Source organism: Lissotriton vulgaris, unplaced genomic scaffold (assembly GCF_964263255.1).
Source record: "Lissotriton vulgaris unplaced genomic scaffold, aLisVul1.2 SCAFFOLD_525, whole genome shotgun sequence".
NCBI lineage: Eukaryota > Metazoa > Chordata > Amphibia > Caudata > Salamandridae > Lissotriton > Lissotriton vulgaris.
This window is the reverse complement of record NW_028251688.1, coordinates 1,046,495-1,064,609: the sequence shown is the minus strand read 5'-3', so window position 1 is coordinate 1,064,609 and position 18,115 is coordinate 1,046,495. Positions and strand designations below refer to the sequence as shown.

The 18,115-nt window shown below is 50.6% G+C and overlaps 1 pseudogene; it reads right to left on the bottom strand.

Moving 5' to 3' along the window:
• Positions 1–15,502: 15,502 nt before the first annotated feature.
• LOC147662807 (small nucleolar RNA U3) lies at positions 15,503–15,673 on the bottom strand (annotated as a pseudogene).
• Positions 15,674–18,115: the final 2,442 nt, after the last annotated feature.

Genomic DNA, 18,115 nt, shown 5'->3' with positions numbered 1-18,115 from the left:
ACATCATGTATTCCCCATTCAAGCCCACGTTCAAAACACTGTAAGAAGAAAGAAGAGTAAATGATGTTACATGAACAGATTGATAGATTAATGAGGATTGATATATCATGAAGGGTGTGAGAAGTTGGCCCGATATGCACCGTTCGCTATTCTAGCGACCGCTATGTATCGTTCCAACGACCCTTATGGTGTTTGGTTGTAAGTCAACCTATAGACCAGCTATCCTAGTAGCGTGGATACGAGCAGTCTAAGGCTAAAGACTCGAGAGGGCGCGTTAAGCCAGCTGTTTACCACACATGTACCCCTTGAACACCCAGTGAAAGGACACCACACAATTGTTATGAAAATAAACAGGATATTTATTAAGATTCACAACAGCCCTGGACTCTTTATGAGGACAGGGTACTAAGCACAAACCAAATCTCTTATGAAAATACTTCAAGTGTACAATTAAAACAAGTGTCCGAGGACACGGAAAGTTTAAGGTCTCGGGCGGACCCGATAAGGCAAGTCGGAAGCGAGGGACTCGGGACCCTAGAGTAAAAGAGGCTATGCAGGCACCGAAATGCTGAGTTACCTAGCCACGAGGGCTGCGGCTGCACAAGTCTTACAGGCGTCGGGGTCTTCGCTGACGAGCCAGGAGCCGGAAGAAAAGGAGTTGCTGGCCGGCGACCAGTGATGAATAGTTCGTAGAGATCCAAGCCTGGATCAGAGATTGAGGATACCTGAAAGCAGAGGGGACCAAGTTCGTACTACTAGCCAGTAGTCAGAGGGTACCAGGAAGGCACCAGTTGGCCGTCACCTCGACCAGGTGAGTGGGCGACGCTAGGCTCTGCAGTCTCACGGACCAGGAGGCGTTGTCGGCGACCGCGGTGGAGGTGCGAGCTGTCCCACGAAGGATGATGCTGTCGGCGTCGCTGGGCCCACAATGGGGCAACAAGCCTTGGCAGATCTCAGGGCCACGTGGTGGGCCTAAGATGGCATCTTGAGTGGACCAGGAGGGTCCGGGGTGCTTCTCGCAAAGATGGAAGCAAGGGCCAGTCTGGAGCAACCAGACCAGCAGTGTTGTTTGTCGGATGTCGTCACAGGAGGGCACAAGCCAGCGGCTAGTGACCAGACAACGTGCTGAGCGGCGAGCAGAAGGGCCCCACGCAGATCGTGGAGATGCTGGGAGACTGCACTTCGGTGCTGGAGCGGCTCAGGGTCGGGGCTTCTCGGACCCCAGAGCACTCACCAGAGAATTACTTCGATGGTCGTGCTGGTTAAGAAAGCGTGCAGGTTTTGATGATGGCCGGTCCCTCGAGGTCTCGTCGCACCCACAGATCACAGCTGAGCTGATGACGTGGATAGAGGTCAGAGGTGCCAGGGAAGCCGGTTCTCGTCGAGCTGGGCCGTCGGATTCCTTGAGGAAGGACTTACAGCAAACCGCAGAGTTCTTAGATGGTGCCCGCTGATGCGGGGTGACTACTCCTTAGTCACAAGGGAGAAATCTTGAGAAGAGTCACGAATGTCCTTTCGTAGAAAGTAGTTCTTGATTCAAAGATGATCTAATTTGGAAGGGTCCCCGCTCCGGTCTTTATCCTAAAGGAAGGGGCGGGTACATGACTAGGTCCTGCCCTAAGGGTGGGACCAGGAAGGGGGGTAGTTACACCCCTCTCCCCCCTGCTGGACTTTCCCCAGGTCAGGGGCTGCGTGCCCCTGGAACTGGTTCTAGCCGGCAGATGCGTAGTGAGCACCGGGGTGCCACTCCGCAGTCACCTTCTTGCAAAGCCCTACCTACCCAGAATACACAAACCCCGTCTGGGACGGTGCGAACACCGCCCTTGACAGGAAACCCTTTGTCCGAGCTCTCCTCGCTGGAAGGTCTCCCAGCAGCAGGAGGTCAGACTCGTGTCTGTGGTGGCAGCATCCATTTTGTAGAGCTGAGGCTTTAGCTAACTTTAACCGGGGTTCACGGTTACGTACATGTCGTGTCCCTCTAGAAGGGCGGAATGCTAACCTCGTCGCCAGAATTGGTGAGGGGGCAGCATCCCGATTCGTATGACACCTTACTCGACATGCCGTGATAACGCGACACCGAAGTTACCGATGTGGTACTCGTTATCATGGAACAGCCATTGGGTCTTGATTCCGCAAGCTGTAACCGGGCTCGGCTCGGGCCAGAACCTAGTTCACACGAGCCCACGCACTCTGCCTTCAGGATTGTCAAGGCCTGCCATAGGAGTGACTGATAGGAACTCGGGTGTCCATTGTATGGTTAGATATAGAGCTATTATACCTATAGCAAAGGGTGATTACACGACTTTGCCCCAGCTGACATGCAGCCAGTTGTGTCAAATTTAGGAGGCCAGCCAGGGGTGGCATAATACATGCTGCAGCCCCTGGCGGCCCTGGGTACACCTATGCCCTGCGTTACGGGGTCTGATAAGGTGGCCCAGCACCAATTGGTAAATGCACCTAGGGTACATATCGTAATTTAGAACGAGAACAGCCAGGCTGTGGGTCTGATTGGCAGGCCCACAGCCAGAGAAAGTCGTAAACCAGTGAAACAAAAGCAAAAAATCTGGGTGATCATAGGATTGCAGACCCTACTCTCCTACATGACACCCCCCCAAATGTCGGAACAATAAGCTAACCTTGACCAGGTGAGTCTTCTTGTTCTAAGTGGAAATATCTGGAGAGCCCATCGGCATTGCCATGATCAGTACCAGGTCTATGTTCCACTGTAAAGTCCATCCCCTGTTGGGAAATGGACCACCTAAGCAGTTTGGGGTTTTCACCCTTCATCTGATTTAGCCATAAGAGGGGCTTATGGTCGGTCTGAATCTTGAAGTGAGTGCCAAACAAGTATGGCCTCAGCTTCTTCAGGGCCCAAACCACAGCAAAGGCCTCCCTCTCAATAGCTGACCAATTCTTCTCTCTAGGGGTCAGCCTTCTGCTTATAAAAGCAATGGGCTGGTCTTGACCATCAAAATTCAGTTGAGAAAGAACAGCTCCCACACCCAACTCAGAAGCATCTGTTTGGACAATGAATGGTTTGGAGTAGTCCGGACTCTTGAGGATAGGTGCCGTGCACATGGCCTGCTTTAGGTCATCGAATGCTTTTTGACAGCTCGCTGTCCACTGAACCTTTTTTGGCATTTTCTTACTTGTCAGTTCGTTTAATGGTGTCACAATTGAACCATAGTTCCTGACAAATTTCCTATAGTAACCAGTCAGGCCCAAGAAAGCTCGAACCTGAGTCTGGGTGGTTGGAGGAGCCCAGTCCCTGATTGACTGTATCTTGCTCTCCAGTGGCTGAACCTGGCCTCCACCTACAAGGTGGCCCAGGTATACAACCTGTGTCTGCCCTATCTGGCACTTAGTGGCCTTGATAGTGAGGCCTGCTGCTTGCAGAGCCTCTAACGCTTTCCGCAGGTGGACCAGGTGATCCTCCCAGGTGGAGCTAAAGACAGCAATATCGTCAAGATACGCCGCGCAGAAGTCATCCAGCCCAGTAAGGACTTGATTCACCAACCTTTGGAAGGTGGCAGGTGCATTTTTCAGACCAAAGGGCATCACCACGAACTGATAGTGCCCACCAGGGGTTGAAAATGCGGTTTTAGGCTTGGCGTCCTCAGCTAACCTGATTTGCCAATACCCAGCTGTCAGGTCAAACGTACTTAAGTAGTTGGCCGAAGCCAATCTATCGATAAGCTCGTCTGCCCTTGGTATTGGGTGGGCGTCAGTCTTAGTGACTGCATTGAGACCCCTGTAGTCTACGCAGAACCTCATCTCTTTCTTACCGCCCGGGGTGTGAGGTTTCGGCACTAGAACTACGGGACTAGCCCAAGGGCTATCCGAGGGTTCAATGACTCCCAGCTCCAACATTTTCTGCACTTCACTCTTTATGCAGTCTCTAACGTGATCAGGCTGCCGGTAGATTTTACTCTTTACGGGCAAGCTGTCACCAGTGTCAACCTCATGGGTGCACCAATCGGTCTGACTGGGTGTTAGAGAAAACATATGTCTGAAAGACTGAAGAACCTGTTTACAGTCTTTCTGTTGATGTTCGGAGAGGCTGCCACAAAAGACAACACCATCTACCGATCCATCGTCAGGATTCTGAGTGAGCAGGTCGGGGAGAGGGTCACTCTCCTCCTCCTGTCCCTCATCTAGGGCCATGAGCAAACTCATGTCCTTCCTGTCGACATATGCCTTGAGCCTGTTGACATGAAGCACCCTGTGGGGGCTCCGGGGAGTTCCCAGGTCGACCAGGTAGGTGACCTCTCCCTTTTTCTCCAGGATGGTGTAGGGCCCGGACCATTTGTCCTTGAGTGCTGCTGGGGCCACTGGCTCCAACACCCACACCTTCTGTCCGGGCTGGTAAACAGTCAAGACAGCCTTTTGGTCATGCCAAGCTTTTTGGAGTTCTTGGCTGGCCTTAAGGTTTTCAGATTCCTTCTCCATGTATTCAGCCATCCGCGAGCGGAGGCCAAGCACATAGTCCACTATGTTGGCTGCAGGCTTTTTGAGAGGTCTCTCCCATCCTTCCTTCACCAAACACAGGGGTCCTCTTACAGGATGCCCGTACAAAAGTTCAAAAGGGCTGTAGCCAACCCCCTTCTGTGGGACTTCTCTGTAGGCGAACAAGAGGCAGGGGATCAGGACGTCCCATCTACGCCGAAGCGTTTCCGGTAGTCCATGAATCATCCCTTTTAGGGTCCTGTTGAATCTCTCAACAAGCCCATTGCATTGTGGATGATAGGGTGTAGTGAACTTGTAGTTGACACCACATTCCTTCCACATAGCAGTTAAGTAGCTCGACATAAAGTTTGCACCTCTGTCGGAGACGACCTCCTTAGGGAAGCCCACTCTGGAGAATACTCCAACTAGGGCTCTTGCCACAACAGGTGCTGTAGTGGTCCTAAGGGGAATAGCTTCAGGATACCTGGTGGCATGATCCACTACCACCAGTATAAACTTGTGCCCTGATGCTGTTGGTGGTTCCATGGGACCGACGATGTCGATCCCCACCCGTTCAAAGGGCACCCCCACCACAGGCATTGGTATAAGGGGGGCCTTTGTCGTGCCACCTGACTTACCACTGGCTTGGCAAGTGACACAGGAGCGGCAAAACTCCTTGGTATCTTCGTTCATATGAGGCCAGTGAAAGTGTGAGACAAGCCTGTCTCACGTTTTCGTCTGGCCTAAGTGACCTGCTAGGGGAATCTCGTGGGCCAAGGTAAGTAGGAAACCACGCTGAGACAAGGGTACAACCAGCCTCCTGGTCATGCCAGGCTTGGGGTCTCTTGACTCAGTGTACAGGAGTCCATCTTCCCAGTATACCTTGTGGGTACCTGTGGCGTTCCCAGCAGCCTCAGCAGCAGCCTGCTGTCTGAGGGGTTCAAGAGAAGGGCAGTCTAACTGGTCCTTCCCCAGGTCTTCCCTTGAGGGTCCCCCTGAACCCAAGAATTCAACTTGATCAAGTTCGAACTCCCTAGGCTCAGTTTCCCTCAACTCCTGTAGGTCAGCCTCCTCTGAGACTTGACCCACGACCTGGGGCAAGGGGGAAGGCACAGCCTTAACCCTACCGCTCTTTTTCTTGGGAGGTGTCTGGTCCGTTGTTTCAGGATCCAGCACCTGTTCAGTGGGGCATTTCCTGACCTGTGACCTGGTCACAGCGAACACATGTGCTGGCAAGCCTAACATTTCCATGTGAGTCCGGTGCTCCACTTCTGACCATTGTGATGACTCCAAATCATTGCCCAACAAACAATCCACTGGGAGGTCTGAACTAACTACAACCTTCTTTTGGCCAGTTACCCCTCCCCAGGAGAAAGCTACAATTGCCATACTGTGATTGGTAGTGACATTGCTTGCATTGGTCACCAGGAATTCCGTACCTGGCATGATCTGTCCAGGGTCCACAAAGTTAGGCGTCACCATGGTGACGCTGGCACAAGTGTCCCTATAGGCCTGAGCCATCTTTCCATTTATGAAAGGCGTCTGTCGGTATTTGCCCAAGGTATTGGGACTTACGTCAGGGGACACGTCCACGTCCCCTGTACTGACAAGGACAGCCTGAGTGAGTGTGCCAACTAAGTTGTCACGCCCCTCAGAACCCAGGGTTAACCCTACTAAACCCTTGGGAGGTGCACTACCACTGCTGGCTGTACTAGGGGGCACAGGTGCCTTAGGGGCTGCAGTGGCAGGAGCCTGCCCTCCTCCTTTCTTGGTGCACTCACTAAACCAGTGAGATTTACTTTTGCAGTACTGGCACCATCTTTTGGATTGGCCTTCTTTCTTCTTTTGGGGAGCCTGACCCCCACCCTCTTTGGGTTGTTGGGGACCTGTCGAAGACTTCTGGTCATTTTGTTCCCCCTTAGAATCTTTACCCTTTTGGTCTGCTTTCTTCTGACCACCTTGATTCTGGCCCTGGTTCTGTTTAACTCTTGTACGAACCCATCTGTCTGCCTTCTTTCCCAATTCTTGGGGAGAGGTCAGATCCGAGTCGACAAGATGCTGATGCAACAACTGGTTCTGACAATTGTTTAAAATTTGTTCTCTCATCATCAAATTATACAATCCTTTGTAATCAGTAACCTTACTGCCCAGCAACCAGCCCTCAAAAGCCTTAGTGGCACAATCGACAAAGTCAGACCAATCTTGAGACTGCGTTTTCTGGGTATCCCTGAACAGCACCCTGTACTGCTCAGTGGTTAGGCCGAACCCTTCAACGAGTGTATTTTTCAAGACTTGGTAATCGTTAGCGTCCTCTACCCTTGTGGTGAGGAGCTTGTCTCTTCCTTTTCCTTCAAAGGAGAGCCACAAGATAGCTGCCCACTGACTCTGAGGAACACCCTGCACGGTGCAGGCCCTCTCCAAAGCAGTTATCCACTTGTGGATGTTGTCCCCTTGCTTAAAGGGGGGCACTATCTTACCAAGGTGTTTCGTATCAAAACTCCTTTCCCTATCGCTAGGTACATTGCTGCCACCAGTGGGGACTACCCCACTTAACTGTTGCTCTCTAGCAAAGGCAAGCCTTTCTTTGGCCAGGGCAAGTTCTTCCCTCTCAATCCTCAGATTAGCTGCCCTTTCCTTAGCTTCGTACACTCTCCTCTGAGGGGACGTCATCCCTCTTTGAGAAGAGTTGTGAGAGCCATTGGTTTGAAGGGATCTGCCAGAGTCTCTTGACAGAGATCGGGCTCGTCCATTCCCAATGTTAAGCGGACCTGACAGTAGCGCTGGGGGTCCCCCGGTACCACTATCATGTTTGCTTGAGTTGGACCTGCTTAGTCTAACGACTTCTACCTGTCCCTTATCTGCCTCATCCCCAGAGGGATCCTCATCCTCATCCTCCTCCACATCTTCGTTCTCAGTTGCGAGGTGGATGAGGTCAGGATCGTCTCTGGTTCCCTCGAGGGGAGGCATGTCTCCTTCTGGATTAGAAGAGCTAAGACGGGTCTCAGCTTTTCTGGCATCATAAGTCTCCAAGAGACCAATCAGAAAGGACGTTGTGGGGTTAGACCCCTGCTTGATCTTCCTGGAGTGACACACCTGTCTTAACTCCTTGAAGCTCAGCGCAGTATATCTTGAAGGAATGACCTGTGGAGGGTCAACTACACAAGGGGAGACTCAGAGTTTCCTCCTTTGTCCGACATACTGTTTCTAGTGTGGTGTAAGTGATGCACCTACCTACACTATGTGTTTACCTACTATTCCCTCGCTGAGAGTTGCAGCCAAGGTGTGCTAAGCCTTAAGGAGCTGCAACAGCTGGTTCAGTAGAACTCAGAGTATTCTAAGCTTTAGTTATATGTACTAACAGTACTTATGTGATCTTTCAACAAGATATTCTTAGGATACGTGTGGTAAAACAACAGCAAGCTCAAATCCCAACCGCTGCTCACCAATGTGAGAAGTTGGCCCGATATGCACCGTTCGCTATTCTAGCGACCGCTATGTATCGTTCCAACGACCCTTATGGTGTTTGGTTGTAAGTCAACCTATAGACCAGCTATCCTAGTAGCGTGGATACGAGCAGTCTAAGGCTAAAGTCTCGAGAGGGCGCATTAAGCCAGCTGTTTACCACACATGTACTTCTTGAACACCCAGTGAAAGGACACCACACAAGTGTTATGAAAATAAACAGGATATTTATTAAGATTCACAACAGCCCTGGACTCTTTATGAGGACAGGGTACTAAGCACAAACCAAATCTCTTATGAAAATACTTCAAGTGCACAATTAAAACAAGTGTCCGAGGACACGGAAAGTTTAAGGTCTCGGGCGGACCCGATAAGGCAAGTCGGAAGCGAGGGACTCGGGACCCTAGAGTAAAAGAGGCTATGCAGGCACCGAAATGCCGAGTTACCTAGCCACGAGGGCTGCGGCTGCACAAGTCTTACAGGCGTCGGGGTCTTCGCTGACGAGCCAGGAGCCGGAAGAAAAGGAGTTGCTGGCCGGCGACCAGTGATGAATAGTTCGTAGAGATCCACGCCTGGATCAGAGATTGAGGATACCTGAAAGCAGAGGGGACCAAGTTCGTACTACTAGCCAGTAGTCAGAGGGTACCAGGAAGGCACCAGTTGGCCGTCACCTCGACCAGGTGAGTGGGCGACGCTAGGCTCTGCAGTCTCACGGACCAGGAGGCGTTGTCGGCGACCACGTGGAGGTGCGAGCTGTCCCACGAAAGATGATGCTGTCGGCGTCGCTGGGCCCAGGATGGGGCAACAAGCCTTGGCAGATCTCAGGGCCACGTGGTGGGCCTAAGATGGCGTCTTGAGTGGACCAGGACGTTCCGGGGTGCTTCTCGCAAAGATGAAAGCAAGGGCCAGTCTGGAGCAACCAGACCAGCAGCGTTGTTTGTCGGATGTCGTCACAGGAGGGCACAAGCCAGCGGCTAGTGACCAGACAACGTGCTGAGCGGCGAGCAGAAGGGCCCCACGCAGATCGTGGAGATGCTGGGAGACTGCACTTCGGTGCTGGAGCGGCTCAGGGTCGGGGCTTCTCGGACCCCAGAGCACTCACCAGAGAATTACTTCGATGGTCGTGCTGGTTAAGAAAGCGTGCAGGTTTTGATGATGGCCGGTCCCTCGAGGTCTCGTCGCACCCACAGATCACAGCTGAGCTAATGACGTGGATAGAGGTCAGAGGTGCCAGGGAAGCCGGTTCTCGTCGAGCTGGGCCGTCGGATTCCTTGAGGAAGGACTTACAGCAAACCGCAGAGTTCTTAGATGGTGCCCGCTGATGCGGGGTGACTACTCCTTAGTCACAAGGGAGAAATCTTGAGAAGAGTCACGAATGTCCTTTCGTAGAAAGTAGTTCTTGATTCAAAGATGATCTAATTTGGAAGGGTCCCCGCTCCGGTCTTTATCCTAAAGGAAGGGGCGGGTACATGACTAGGTCCTGCCCTAAGGGTGGGACCAGGAAGGGGGGTAGTTACACCCCTCTCCCCCCTGCTGGACTTTCCCCAGGTCAGGGGCTGCGTGCCCCTGGAACTGGTTCTAGCCGGCAGATGCGTAGTGAGCACCGGGGTGCCACTCCGCAGTCACCTTCTTGCAAAGCCCTACCTACCCAGAATACACAAACCCCGTCTGGGACGGTGCGAACACCGCCCTTGACAGGAAACCCTTTGTCCGAGCTCTCCTCGCTGGAAGGTCTCCCAGCAGCAGGAGGTCAGACTCGTGTCTGTGGTGGCAGCATCCATTTTGTGGAGCTGAGGCTTTAGTTAACTTTAACCGGGGTTCACGGTTACGTACATGTCGTGTCCCTCTAGAAGGGCGGAATGCTAACCTCGTCGCCAGAATTGGTGAGGGGGCAGCATCCCGATTCGTATGACACCTTACTCGACATGCCGTGATAAAGCGACACCGAAGTTACCGATGTGGTACGCGTTATCATGGAACAGCCATTGGGTCTTGATTCCGCAAGCTGTAACCGGGCTCGGCTCGGGCCAGAACCTAGTTCACACGAGCCCACGCACTCTGCCTTCAGGATTGTCAAGGCCTGCCATAGGAGTGACTGATAGGAACTCGGGTGTCCATTGTATGGTTAGATATAGAGCTATTATACCTATAGCAAAGGGTGATTACACGACTTTGCCCCAGCTGACATGCAGCCAGTTGTGTCAAATTTAGGAGGCCAGCCAGGGGTGGCATAATACATGCTGCAGCCCCTGGCGGCCCTGGGTACACCTATGCCCTGCGTTACGGGGTCTGATAAGGTGGCCCAGCACCAATTGGTAAATGCACCTAGGGTACATATCGTAATTTAGAAAGAGAACAGCCAGGCTGTGGGTCTGATTGGCAGGCCCACAGCCAGAGAAAGTCGTAAACCAGTGAAACAAAAGCAAAAAATCTGGGTGATCATAGGATTGCAGACCCTACTCTCCTACAAAGGGTCCCTAGGGGACAAGGAGGGAATGAGGTAATATGAATTTTTATGGTCAATTGTGTCCCCTAACGTAGACCCCAATGGCTCCATGTACGTGCTTCAAGTACATGTATGTTCCCTCCACAACCAGCTATGAAGACGCAAATACATTTGCGTCCAACGTTAACATGTCCTCTTTCAGATCCACCATGAATGGGTTGGATATTCAGTTCCTAAGTATGCCTTGCCACCGCCTTTACATGGTGCACTTTCACGTTTTTCTGGCTCTAACGAGTTAGGCCCTGATTCATGCCATCGAGCCTTTTCTGCTTTCCGCCTCTGAAAGCTGCAGCCTGCCGCTCCTATGACCCTTGCCTTACTCCCTGCGCGGCTAGCGGTGCCTGGCTCGGCCTGCTTGCCTGCCAAAACAGTATTTAGCCTTCAAGTTATCTGCTCCGCTCCTCGAAAATACATTCCTGTCTAGTAGTTTAGGTAAACATCCTTCCCAGCTGCAGAGCAAAGGGCCCGGCCTTTCTGTCTCCATGCAAGTAATTCATAACTCCTGTTACCATGGTAGGCCCATGGACCCCTTGCTTTACACATAAACACTTAGTCGCATATGCACGCACTAGCAGTCAGTATAGAATAGCCTCTGCCCGAGAGACCTTTCCTTCTAGATAATACAGTTCCTCAAACACAAGATACCAGATATGATTTGGGATTAGGTTGTTCTGACACGCCAGACTTCTGTCTCCCTGTATAGCGTAAATGTCAAGTCCCCTTCACCCTCCAGTTCCACGTCAATCACACGTCATGCTGCTGCGCGCGCATCTCTGCCACATATTTCTGCTGACTATGCAGGATTCTTCTAGGGATCCACCCACCTGTGACACTTCTCTATGACGTTTCTAGCACACACCTCCATGTACGCCCTTGTGCACGCCTTCAGTTACGCACATGTGTTCTTATCTCGTTTCTCTCAGCTGTTACGCCTTCTGCATTCATCATCACTATATGCATGTACTATATATATGATATTCTGTTAATAAAGCATTGTACATGTCCATTGTCTGTCCCTTCCTGAACCCTCGTGTTGATGGAACATGATACCTGGTTCGAACCAATTCCTTTTTAAGGAATAAAACCCTTATAAACCTCAGATGCCACGGACTCTGCCTCTTATTTTTGACTGAGTTATTCTTATTGAACTTTACCGCATAAAATTCCGTATAGGTAATTTAAATTTACCACACACCCGTAACACATTGCAGAAAGTCCAAAACGCCGCCGCCCGCCTACTTACGGGCACACCTGCAAGATCCTCTGCCAAGCCAGCTCTCAAGTCTCTGCACTGGCTCCCAGTCAGAGAAAGGGTCGTCTTCAAGGCCCTCTGTTTGGCCCACAAAACTCTCAACAATAACGGCCCCCCCCTTCTCAAGGAACTCTTAATTCCCTACAAGGCGGAAAGAGATCTCCGGTCCAGCGGTGAAAATCTTATCTCAGTCCCCAGAGTCAAAAAAGCCAAGACCGGTGGCCGTCGCTTCTCGGTCCACACGGCCAAACACTGGAATCACCTACCACGAAGACTGAGGACAGAATCGAATTACCTCCAGTTCCGGAAATCTTTAAAGACTCTCCTTTTCCCTCAAACATAATTTCGCTAGACGACTGAAACCCCAGGAGAAGCAGGTCAGCACTGGGATGCTCATTGAGTTACTACGCGCTTTACAAAACCATTAAATAATAAATAATAAAATAAGAAACCCCCCATTCTAACACCCGGCAGCTATGTCCACATCCAGACTGTATTCTACTTATGCTTGTAACATCAAAGTACTCCGTGTATTGTTGGAATGGACCACTCCGGCACTGACCTAAGGCAAGGTACCGCCCACTGAACCATAGCCAGCACCTGTAGGAGTAGGGTCTGCTTCCTATGGTCACTCCCACTTTTTGCTGTGATTCTCTGGTTTTTCGACTTTAGTCTGGCTGTGGCCCTGCTAATCAGGCCCATGGTCCAGCTGTTCTCTCTCTAAATTGATACCATGTACTTTGGGTACATACCAGATTGGTTACTGGGTCACCCTTGTGAGCCCCTGTATAGTGTACTCTAGGTACCCAGGTCATAGGTGCAGACTAGGCCTACCAGGGGCTGCAGCATGTATTATGCAACCCCTGGGTAGCCTTCTAAACTGACACCACAGGGCTGATCACACAGCCTGGGTAAGGTGGTGTAATCACCCCTTACTTAGATATAGTATATCTAAATCTACAAGTTTGCGCTATATAAAACTTTATAAATAAAATAAACATATAGACACATAGTGACCTATAAGTCACCCCTATGGCAGACCTTAACAATCCTGGGGGCAGAGTGCTTGGTTTTATGTGAGAGGGTGCCCTAGCATGAGCTGAGCCCCTCTGCAGCTTTCAGAACCTTCTCCTTATAGCTGTTCTATGATTTTGCCTTACCATATACTCTTAAGTGCATTATAATCCTCGCGGTTAATGCTAACTTTGGTTTGGCTTTATCAAAACATGTCTTGTAAGGTGTCGAACACTTTGGAATACTACCCTCCTCCCCCCCCCCTGCCCCCGCCAGTCCTGGTGGCGGGGGTAGCATTCCACCCTTCTAGAGGGAGAAGACATATACTTACTGGTATACCCGGTTAAAGTTGAACAGAGCCTCAGCATCACAAAATGGATGCTGCTGCTGCCACAGACCTCCTGCTGCTGGATGAAACTCCGGCATGGGAGGTCTGGACAATAGGTTGCCTGCCCAGGGAGGTGCTAGCACCTCCCCAGACAGGACTTTCGTGTATTGGGGGCAGAGAGGGCTGCATTCAGTGAATGCTTTCCAGACACTGCCTGGGGCACACAAGGTGCTCCATGCATTTCCCAGTAGAAACCGGTAGCTGGGGCACGAAACTGGACAAAGGGGAATTGGTGTAACCACCCCCTTCCCAGGTCCACCCATAGGAGGGACCTTAAAGTTAGTCCAACCCCTAAACTTAGTATAACTATAGGATCCCAGTCCCTAGGACTTTAGATTACCCTGGATGAAACTTTGAAACATATATCATGGACTTTCGTCATTCCATTTTGACTGGAAGACGGGAGATATCTCCCTTGTGGTCAAGGAGTGGCCACCCTGTTCAAACAGGCACCAACAGCAACTTTGCTGGTCTGCATTTTCGAGGCTCCCGCCGGACCCTGATGATCTGCAACCCAGGACATGGACTTCCAGACATCTCTGACCCGAGCTTCGCTCCCAGCAAAGCTGAGACCCGTGGCGGACAAGAGAGACGTGGGACCGGCACTGTTCCCAACAAGCTGCGCGGGTGAGCGCGCACGCACATAAGTCACTTTAAACGCGCAGAATGCTGTATTTAGCGCACACTCCTGCGACACCGTTCGCGCCGTCTCTTATACAATGCGACCGGCGTGAAACACTGCCATTTCCTCATTGCAGGAGACGACGATTCTTGCAGGGCACAGCTGCGTGGCTGATTGTGGTCCTTTGAATTAATATTCGTGCAATTAACGTGAATACTAACTCAAAGGGTCACAATCAACCCCGCAGTTGTGCACTGTAAGAAAAGGAATACAGTGTGAGAAACACGACGTGTGATAAAGCACACGTCGTGTTTGTGAGAAGTTAGCCTGATATATGATGCTCACTAATTCTAGTGATCACCTTGTATCAGTCCAAACAACCCTTATGGTGATTGGTTGTAAGTCAACCTTATAGACCAGCTATCCTAATGGTAGCATGGACAAAGCAGTCTTAGGCTAAACTCTTTTGGCATGTGAAGCCAGCTGTTTTACCACATATAACCCCTTGAATAGCAAGTGAAAGGACACCACACAGGTAGTTATGAAAATAAACAATATATTTACTAACTAACAAACACCTCTGAACTCTTTATGAGATCAGAGGGCTAAGCACATGACAAGACTCTTAAGAAAAATATGTTAAGTTGCACAAGTCAGGATTAATCTGATTTGGAATGGGACCAGCTCCTACCTTTATCCTGCTAAAGGGGGCTCCACTATCACTAGGTCCCTCCCATGGGTGGGACCAGGAAGGGGGGTGGTTACACCCCCTATCCTTTGTCCGGTGTCGCACCAGAGCTGGGGCTGGAGTGCCCCAGCAACTGGTTTGAGCCGGTGTATGCACAGGGCACCTTGTGTGCCCCAGGCATGTCTCATTCCTTTCAGCCCGGTCCTACCTAATACACAAAATCCTGTCTGGGGTGGTGCTAGCACCTCCCAAGGCAGGAAACCCTTTGTCCAGGCCTCCCTCGCTGGAAGGACTCCCAGCAGCAGGAGGTCAGACTTGTGTCTGTGCTGGCAGCATCCATTTTGTGATGCTGAGGCTCGAGTTAACTTTAACCGGGATTCACAGTTACATACATGTCGTGTCTCTCTAGAAGGGTGGAATGCTACCCCCGTCACAAATACTGGCGAGGGGGTAGTATTCCAATTCGTATGACACCTTACTCGACATGTTTTGATAATGCTATGCCAAAGTTAGCAATAACCGCGAGGTTATAATGCACGTAAGAGTATATGGTATAGCGTTATCATGGAAACAGCTAAAGGACTTTGTTCCGAAAGCTGCAGACAGGCTCAGCTCATGCTAGAGCACCATCTCACATAATTCCAAGCACTCTGCCTCCAGGATTGTTAAGGCCTGCCATAGGAGTGACTCATAGGTGTATATGTGTCCATTTTAGGGTTAGATATAGGTATACTATATCTAAAGCAAAAGGTGATTACACCACCTTGCCCCAGCTGTGGTACCAGCCAGTTGTGTCTGTTTAGATGGCCAGCCAGGGGTGGCATAATACATGCTGCAGCCCCTGGTAGGCCTTGGGTGCACTTATGCCCTGGGTACCTATTGTACACTGTACAAGGACTTACAAGAGTGACCCAATACCAATTGGTTATGTATTTAAAGTACATGGTTGTCAATTTAGAGAGAGACAGCTAGGCTGTGGGTCTGATTAGCAGGCCCACAGCCAGGGAAAGTCGTAAACCAGTGAAGCAAAAAGCAAAAATCTGGGGTGACCAGAGGATTGCAGACCCCACTCTCCTACAGTGTTTGACTTTGCTTTTCTTTTCTTAATTGCGCTCAATTGCGGGGCTGCTTGTGACCCTTCCTCCAGCTGTCCTGTAAAGGAGAGATGGACGGTCACCCATAGAAATCAGCAGCTGCATTGATGCGACACTGTCCACTCGCTCGAAAACAAGACACTTTTGTAATGCATTTCCCTGGTTAAGCACTGTAGAAATGATCCCTAAAAGACTAGTCCTTCAATAAACGTTTGCAGCTCATACGGACAGGTGTGTAGACAGGAGCCTGAGGTGGGAGGGAAAGTACGAGGGTGCAGTGGGAGATAGCGAGCCTGCGAGACAGAGGCAGCGAGACAGAGAGAGAGAACTCGAGGCAGACAGTGACAGGCAAAGACAGCACGCACGAGAATTGTCAAGGCAGGAGAGACAAACCTAACCAACAAATTAAAAAGTGAAACTACACCTGCGGGAACGCATCTCGACAGCGGCTAAAAGCCCGTGCGGGTTGAATACAGATGACATGGGCCCCTTTAGCTGTTTGTTTCCCACCCCTACTTTCTTCAATTCTCTCCTCCTCCATTCTTTTTTCACTGCCCTCCCACCATACTTGTCTCTCTCTTTCTCCCTTCTCGTTCTCTTTTCACTCACTTTCTCTCCCTGTCCCTTGTGCACCTATAATGGTTACTGTCTGGACAGAAAATGCTATGTTTACTCCAGGGCCGGTCCTAGCCATGGGCGGTATGGGCAGCTGCCCAGGGCCTCGCGTTCAGGGGGGCCCCGCCGCCTGCCCCGCAGTTGCGGGCAGCGGGAATAAATAAATTATAATTATGGGAAAAGCGCTGCACCGTGCGCACAGCACTCTCGTCGCGCTCGTGCAGGGGCCCAGGCCGGGCCGCAGGCAGTAAAAGTAAGGCAGGGAAGGAGGCCCGGAACTAAACACTGTCTGCGCAAGCACCGCACGCACCGTGACGCACGCACCCCACCACCTAGCTTGGTGGTGGTGGTGGTGCCTTAGTGGTAGTGACGTGACCCCGGCCTTGCTCATGATGCGGGTGACAGTGGGTCCCAGGGCCGTCAATCTGGTAGTGCGCGAAAGCGCTACCAATGACGGCCCTGGACATGATTTTATGGCCAGCCCCTACTCAGTGTGACGCACTCAGCATGCGCACACGCCGTTCGTGAGCAGTCAGTCACTACTCGGATCGGGCCGCGTGGGCAGGGCTGCAGTCGGGCCCCGGCCTCCTCGTTGAGTCATCGTTAAGCAGTTAAGGTAAGAGACCTGCTTCGTATTTATATTATAATACTTAGAATGTTTCAGACATACGATTCAAGATGCTTAGTCACCTTTGGTACTTCATCAACTAGAATGTGGGGACACTTTAAGGTACAAAAACATATACAGGAGTAAAAAATCAATACAGGTACACACACATGTGCATGCAAAAGGAGTAGTTTCTGTCCTGTAACTCCAGTTCTGTAGTAGGGGTATCTCTGTTATAGTCATAATCTAGTGAATAGTCCCGCCCATGTGCGTGGACCCCGGAGCAATCAAAAATAATCTCTTAAAGTGTCGAAAAAATGCAGAACTGCACAGACACTTAAGAGAGAATTTAAAGACATATAATGCAGCCTATAAACAGGCTACACTTTTCAGTACTTCAACTAGAAATTCCACCAAAAATCCACAAACAGCAAAGCCTGTCCAGATTTCCCTTGCATTCAGCAAAAACCCTCTGGAATGATTGAGAGGAAGACATGGACCGACAAGCCCCATAGGCTGCCATTATGTGGCTCAAAACAGGATACTGTGCCTTTAAGAGAACTTTCCAGAACTTCACAGTATCCCAGAATGCACTGCAGGTGTCTTTTACTTTCAGTTCTTTTTGAAGGCGTAACACGCCAGACCTGTAGCATTCCTTACATGAATATCTCTCCAACGGCGAGGAGGGCGGGCGCTTATGACTATAACAGAGATACCCCTACTACAGAACTGGAGTTACAGGACAGAAACTACTCCTTCTGTAGTAGGGGATCTCTGTGTATAGTCATAATCTAGTGAATAGAATGGCAAGCCCATCCCCACACCAAAGCGGCGGTGGAGAAAGAAATCAACACCACTATTGTGCGAACAAATTCCGCAGCGAAGCCTGTCCAACCTGAGCATCTGCCCTGGCATCAGTGTCCAGACAGTAATGCTTAGCAAAGGTATGAACCGACTTCCAAGTGGCGGCCTTGCAAATTTCTGCAATCGGCACATTAGGGAGCAAGGTCGTCGTGGCAGCTTTGCCCCTGGTGGAATGAGCCTTAGGTTTACCTCCTAAGGTCTTATTAGCTTTCTGGTAACACAGTTGTTTGCAGGACACAATCCACCTAGAGATGGACTGCTTAGAGGTCGCAAGACCCGTCCTGACCGATCCATATTTGATAAACAATTGGTCTGACCTACGAATAACTTTGGTCTTATCCAGATAAAATTTCAACACCCTCCTAACATCCAGGGAATGTAAGGACCTTTCCGCTGGAGATGAAGGGTTCTGAAAAAACGTAGGCAAAGTTATAGTCTGGTTGACATGAAAATCAGAAATAACCTTGGGAAGAAATTTAGGGTGAATACGCATAACAACCTTAGCAGCATGAAATACAGTATAAGGTTCTTGGCAACACAACGCCTGAATTTCACTC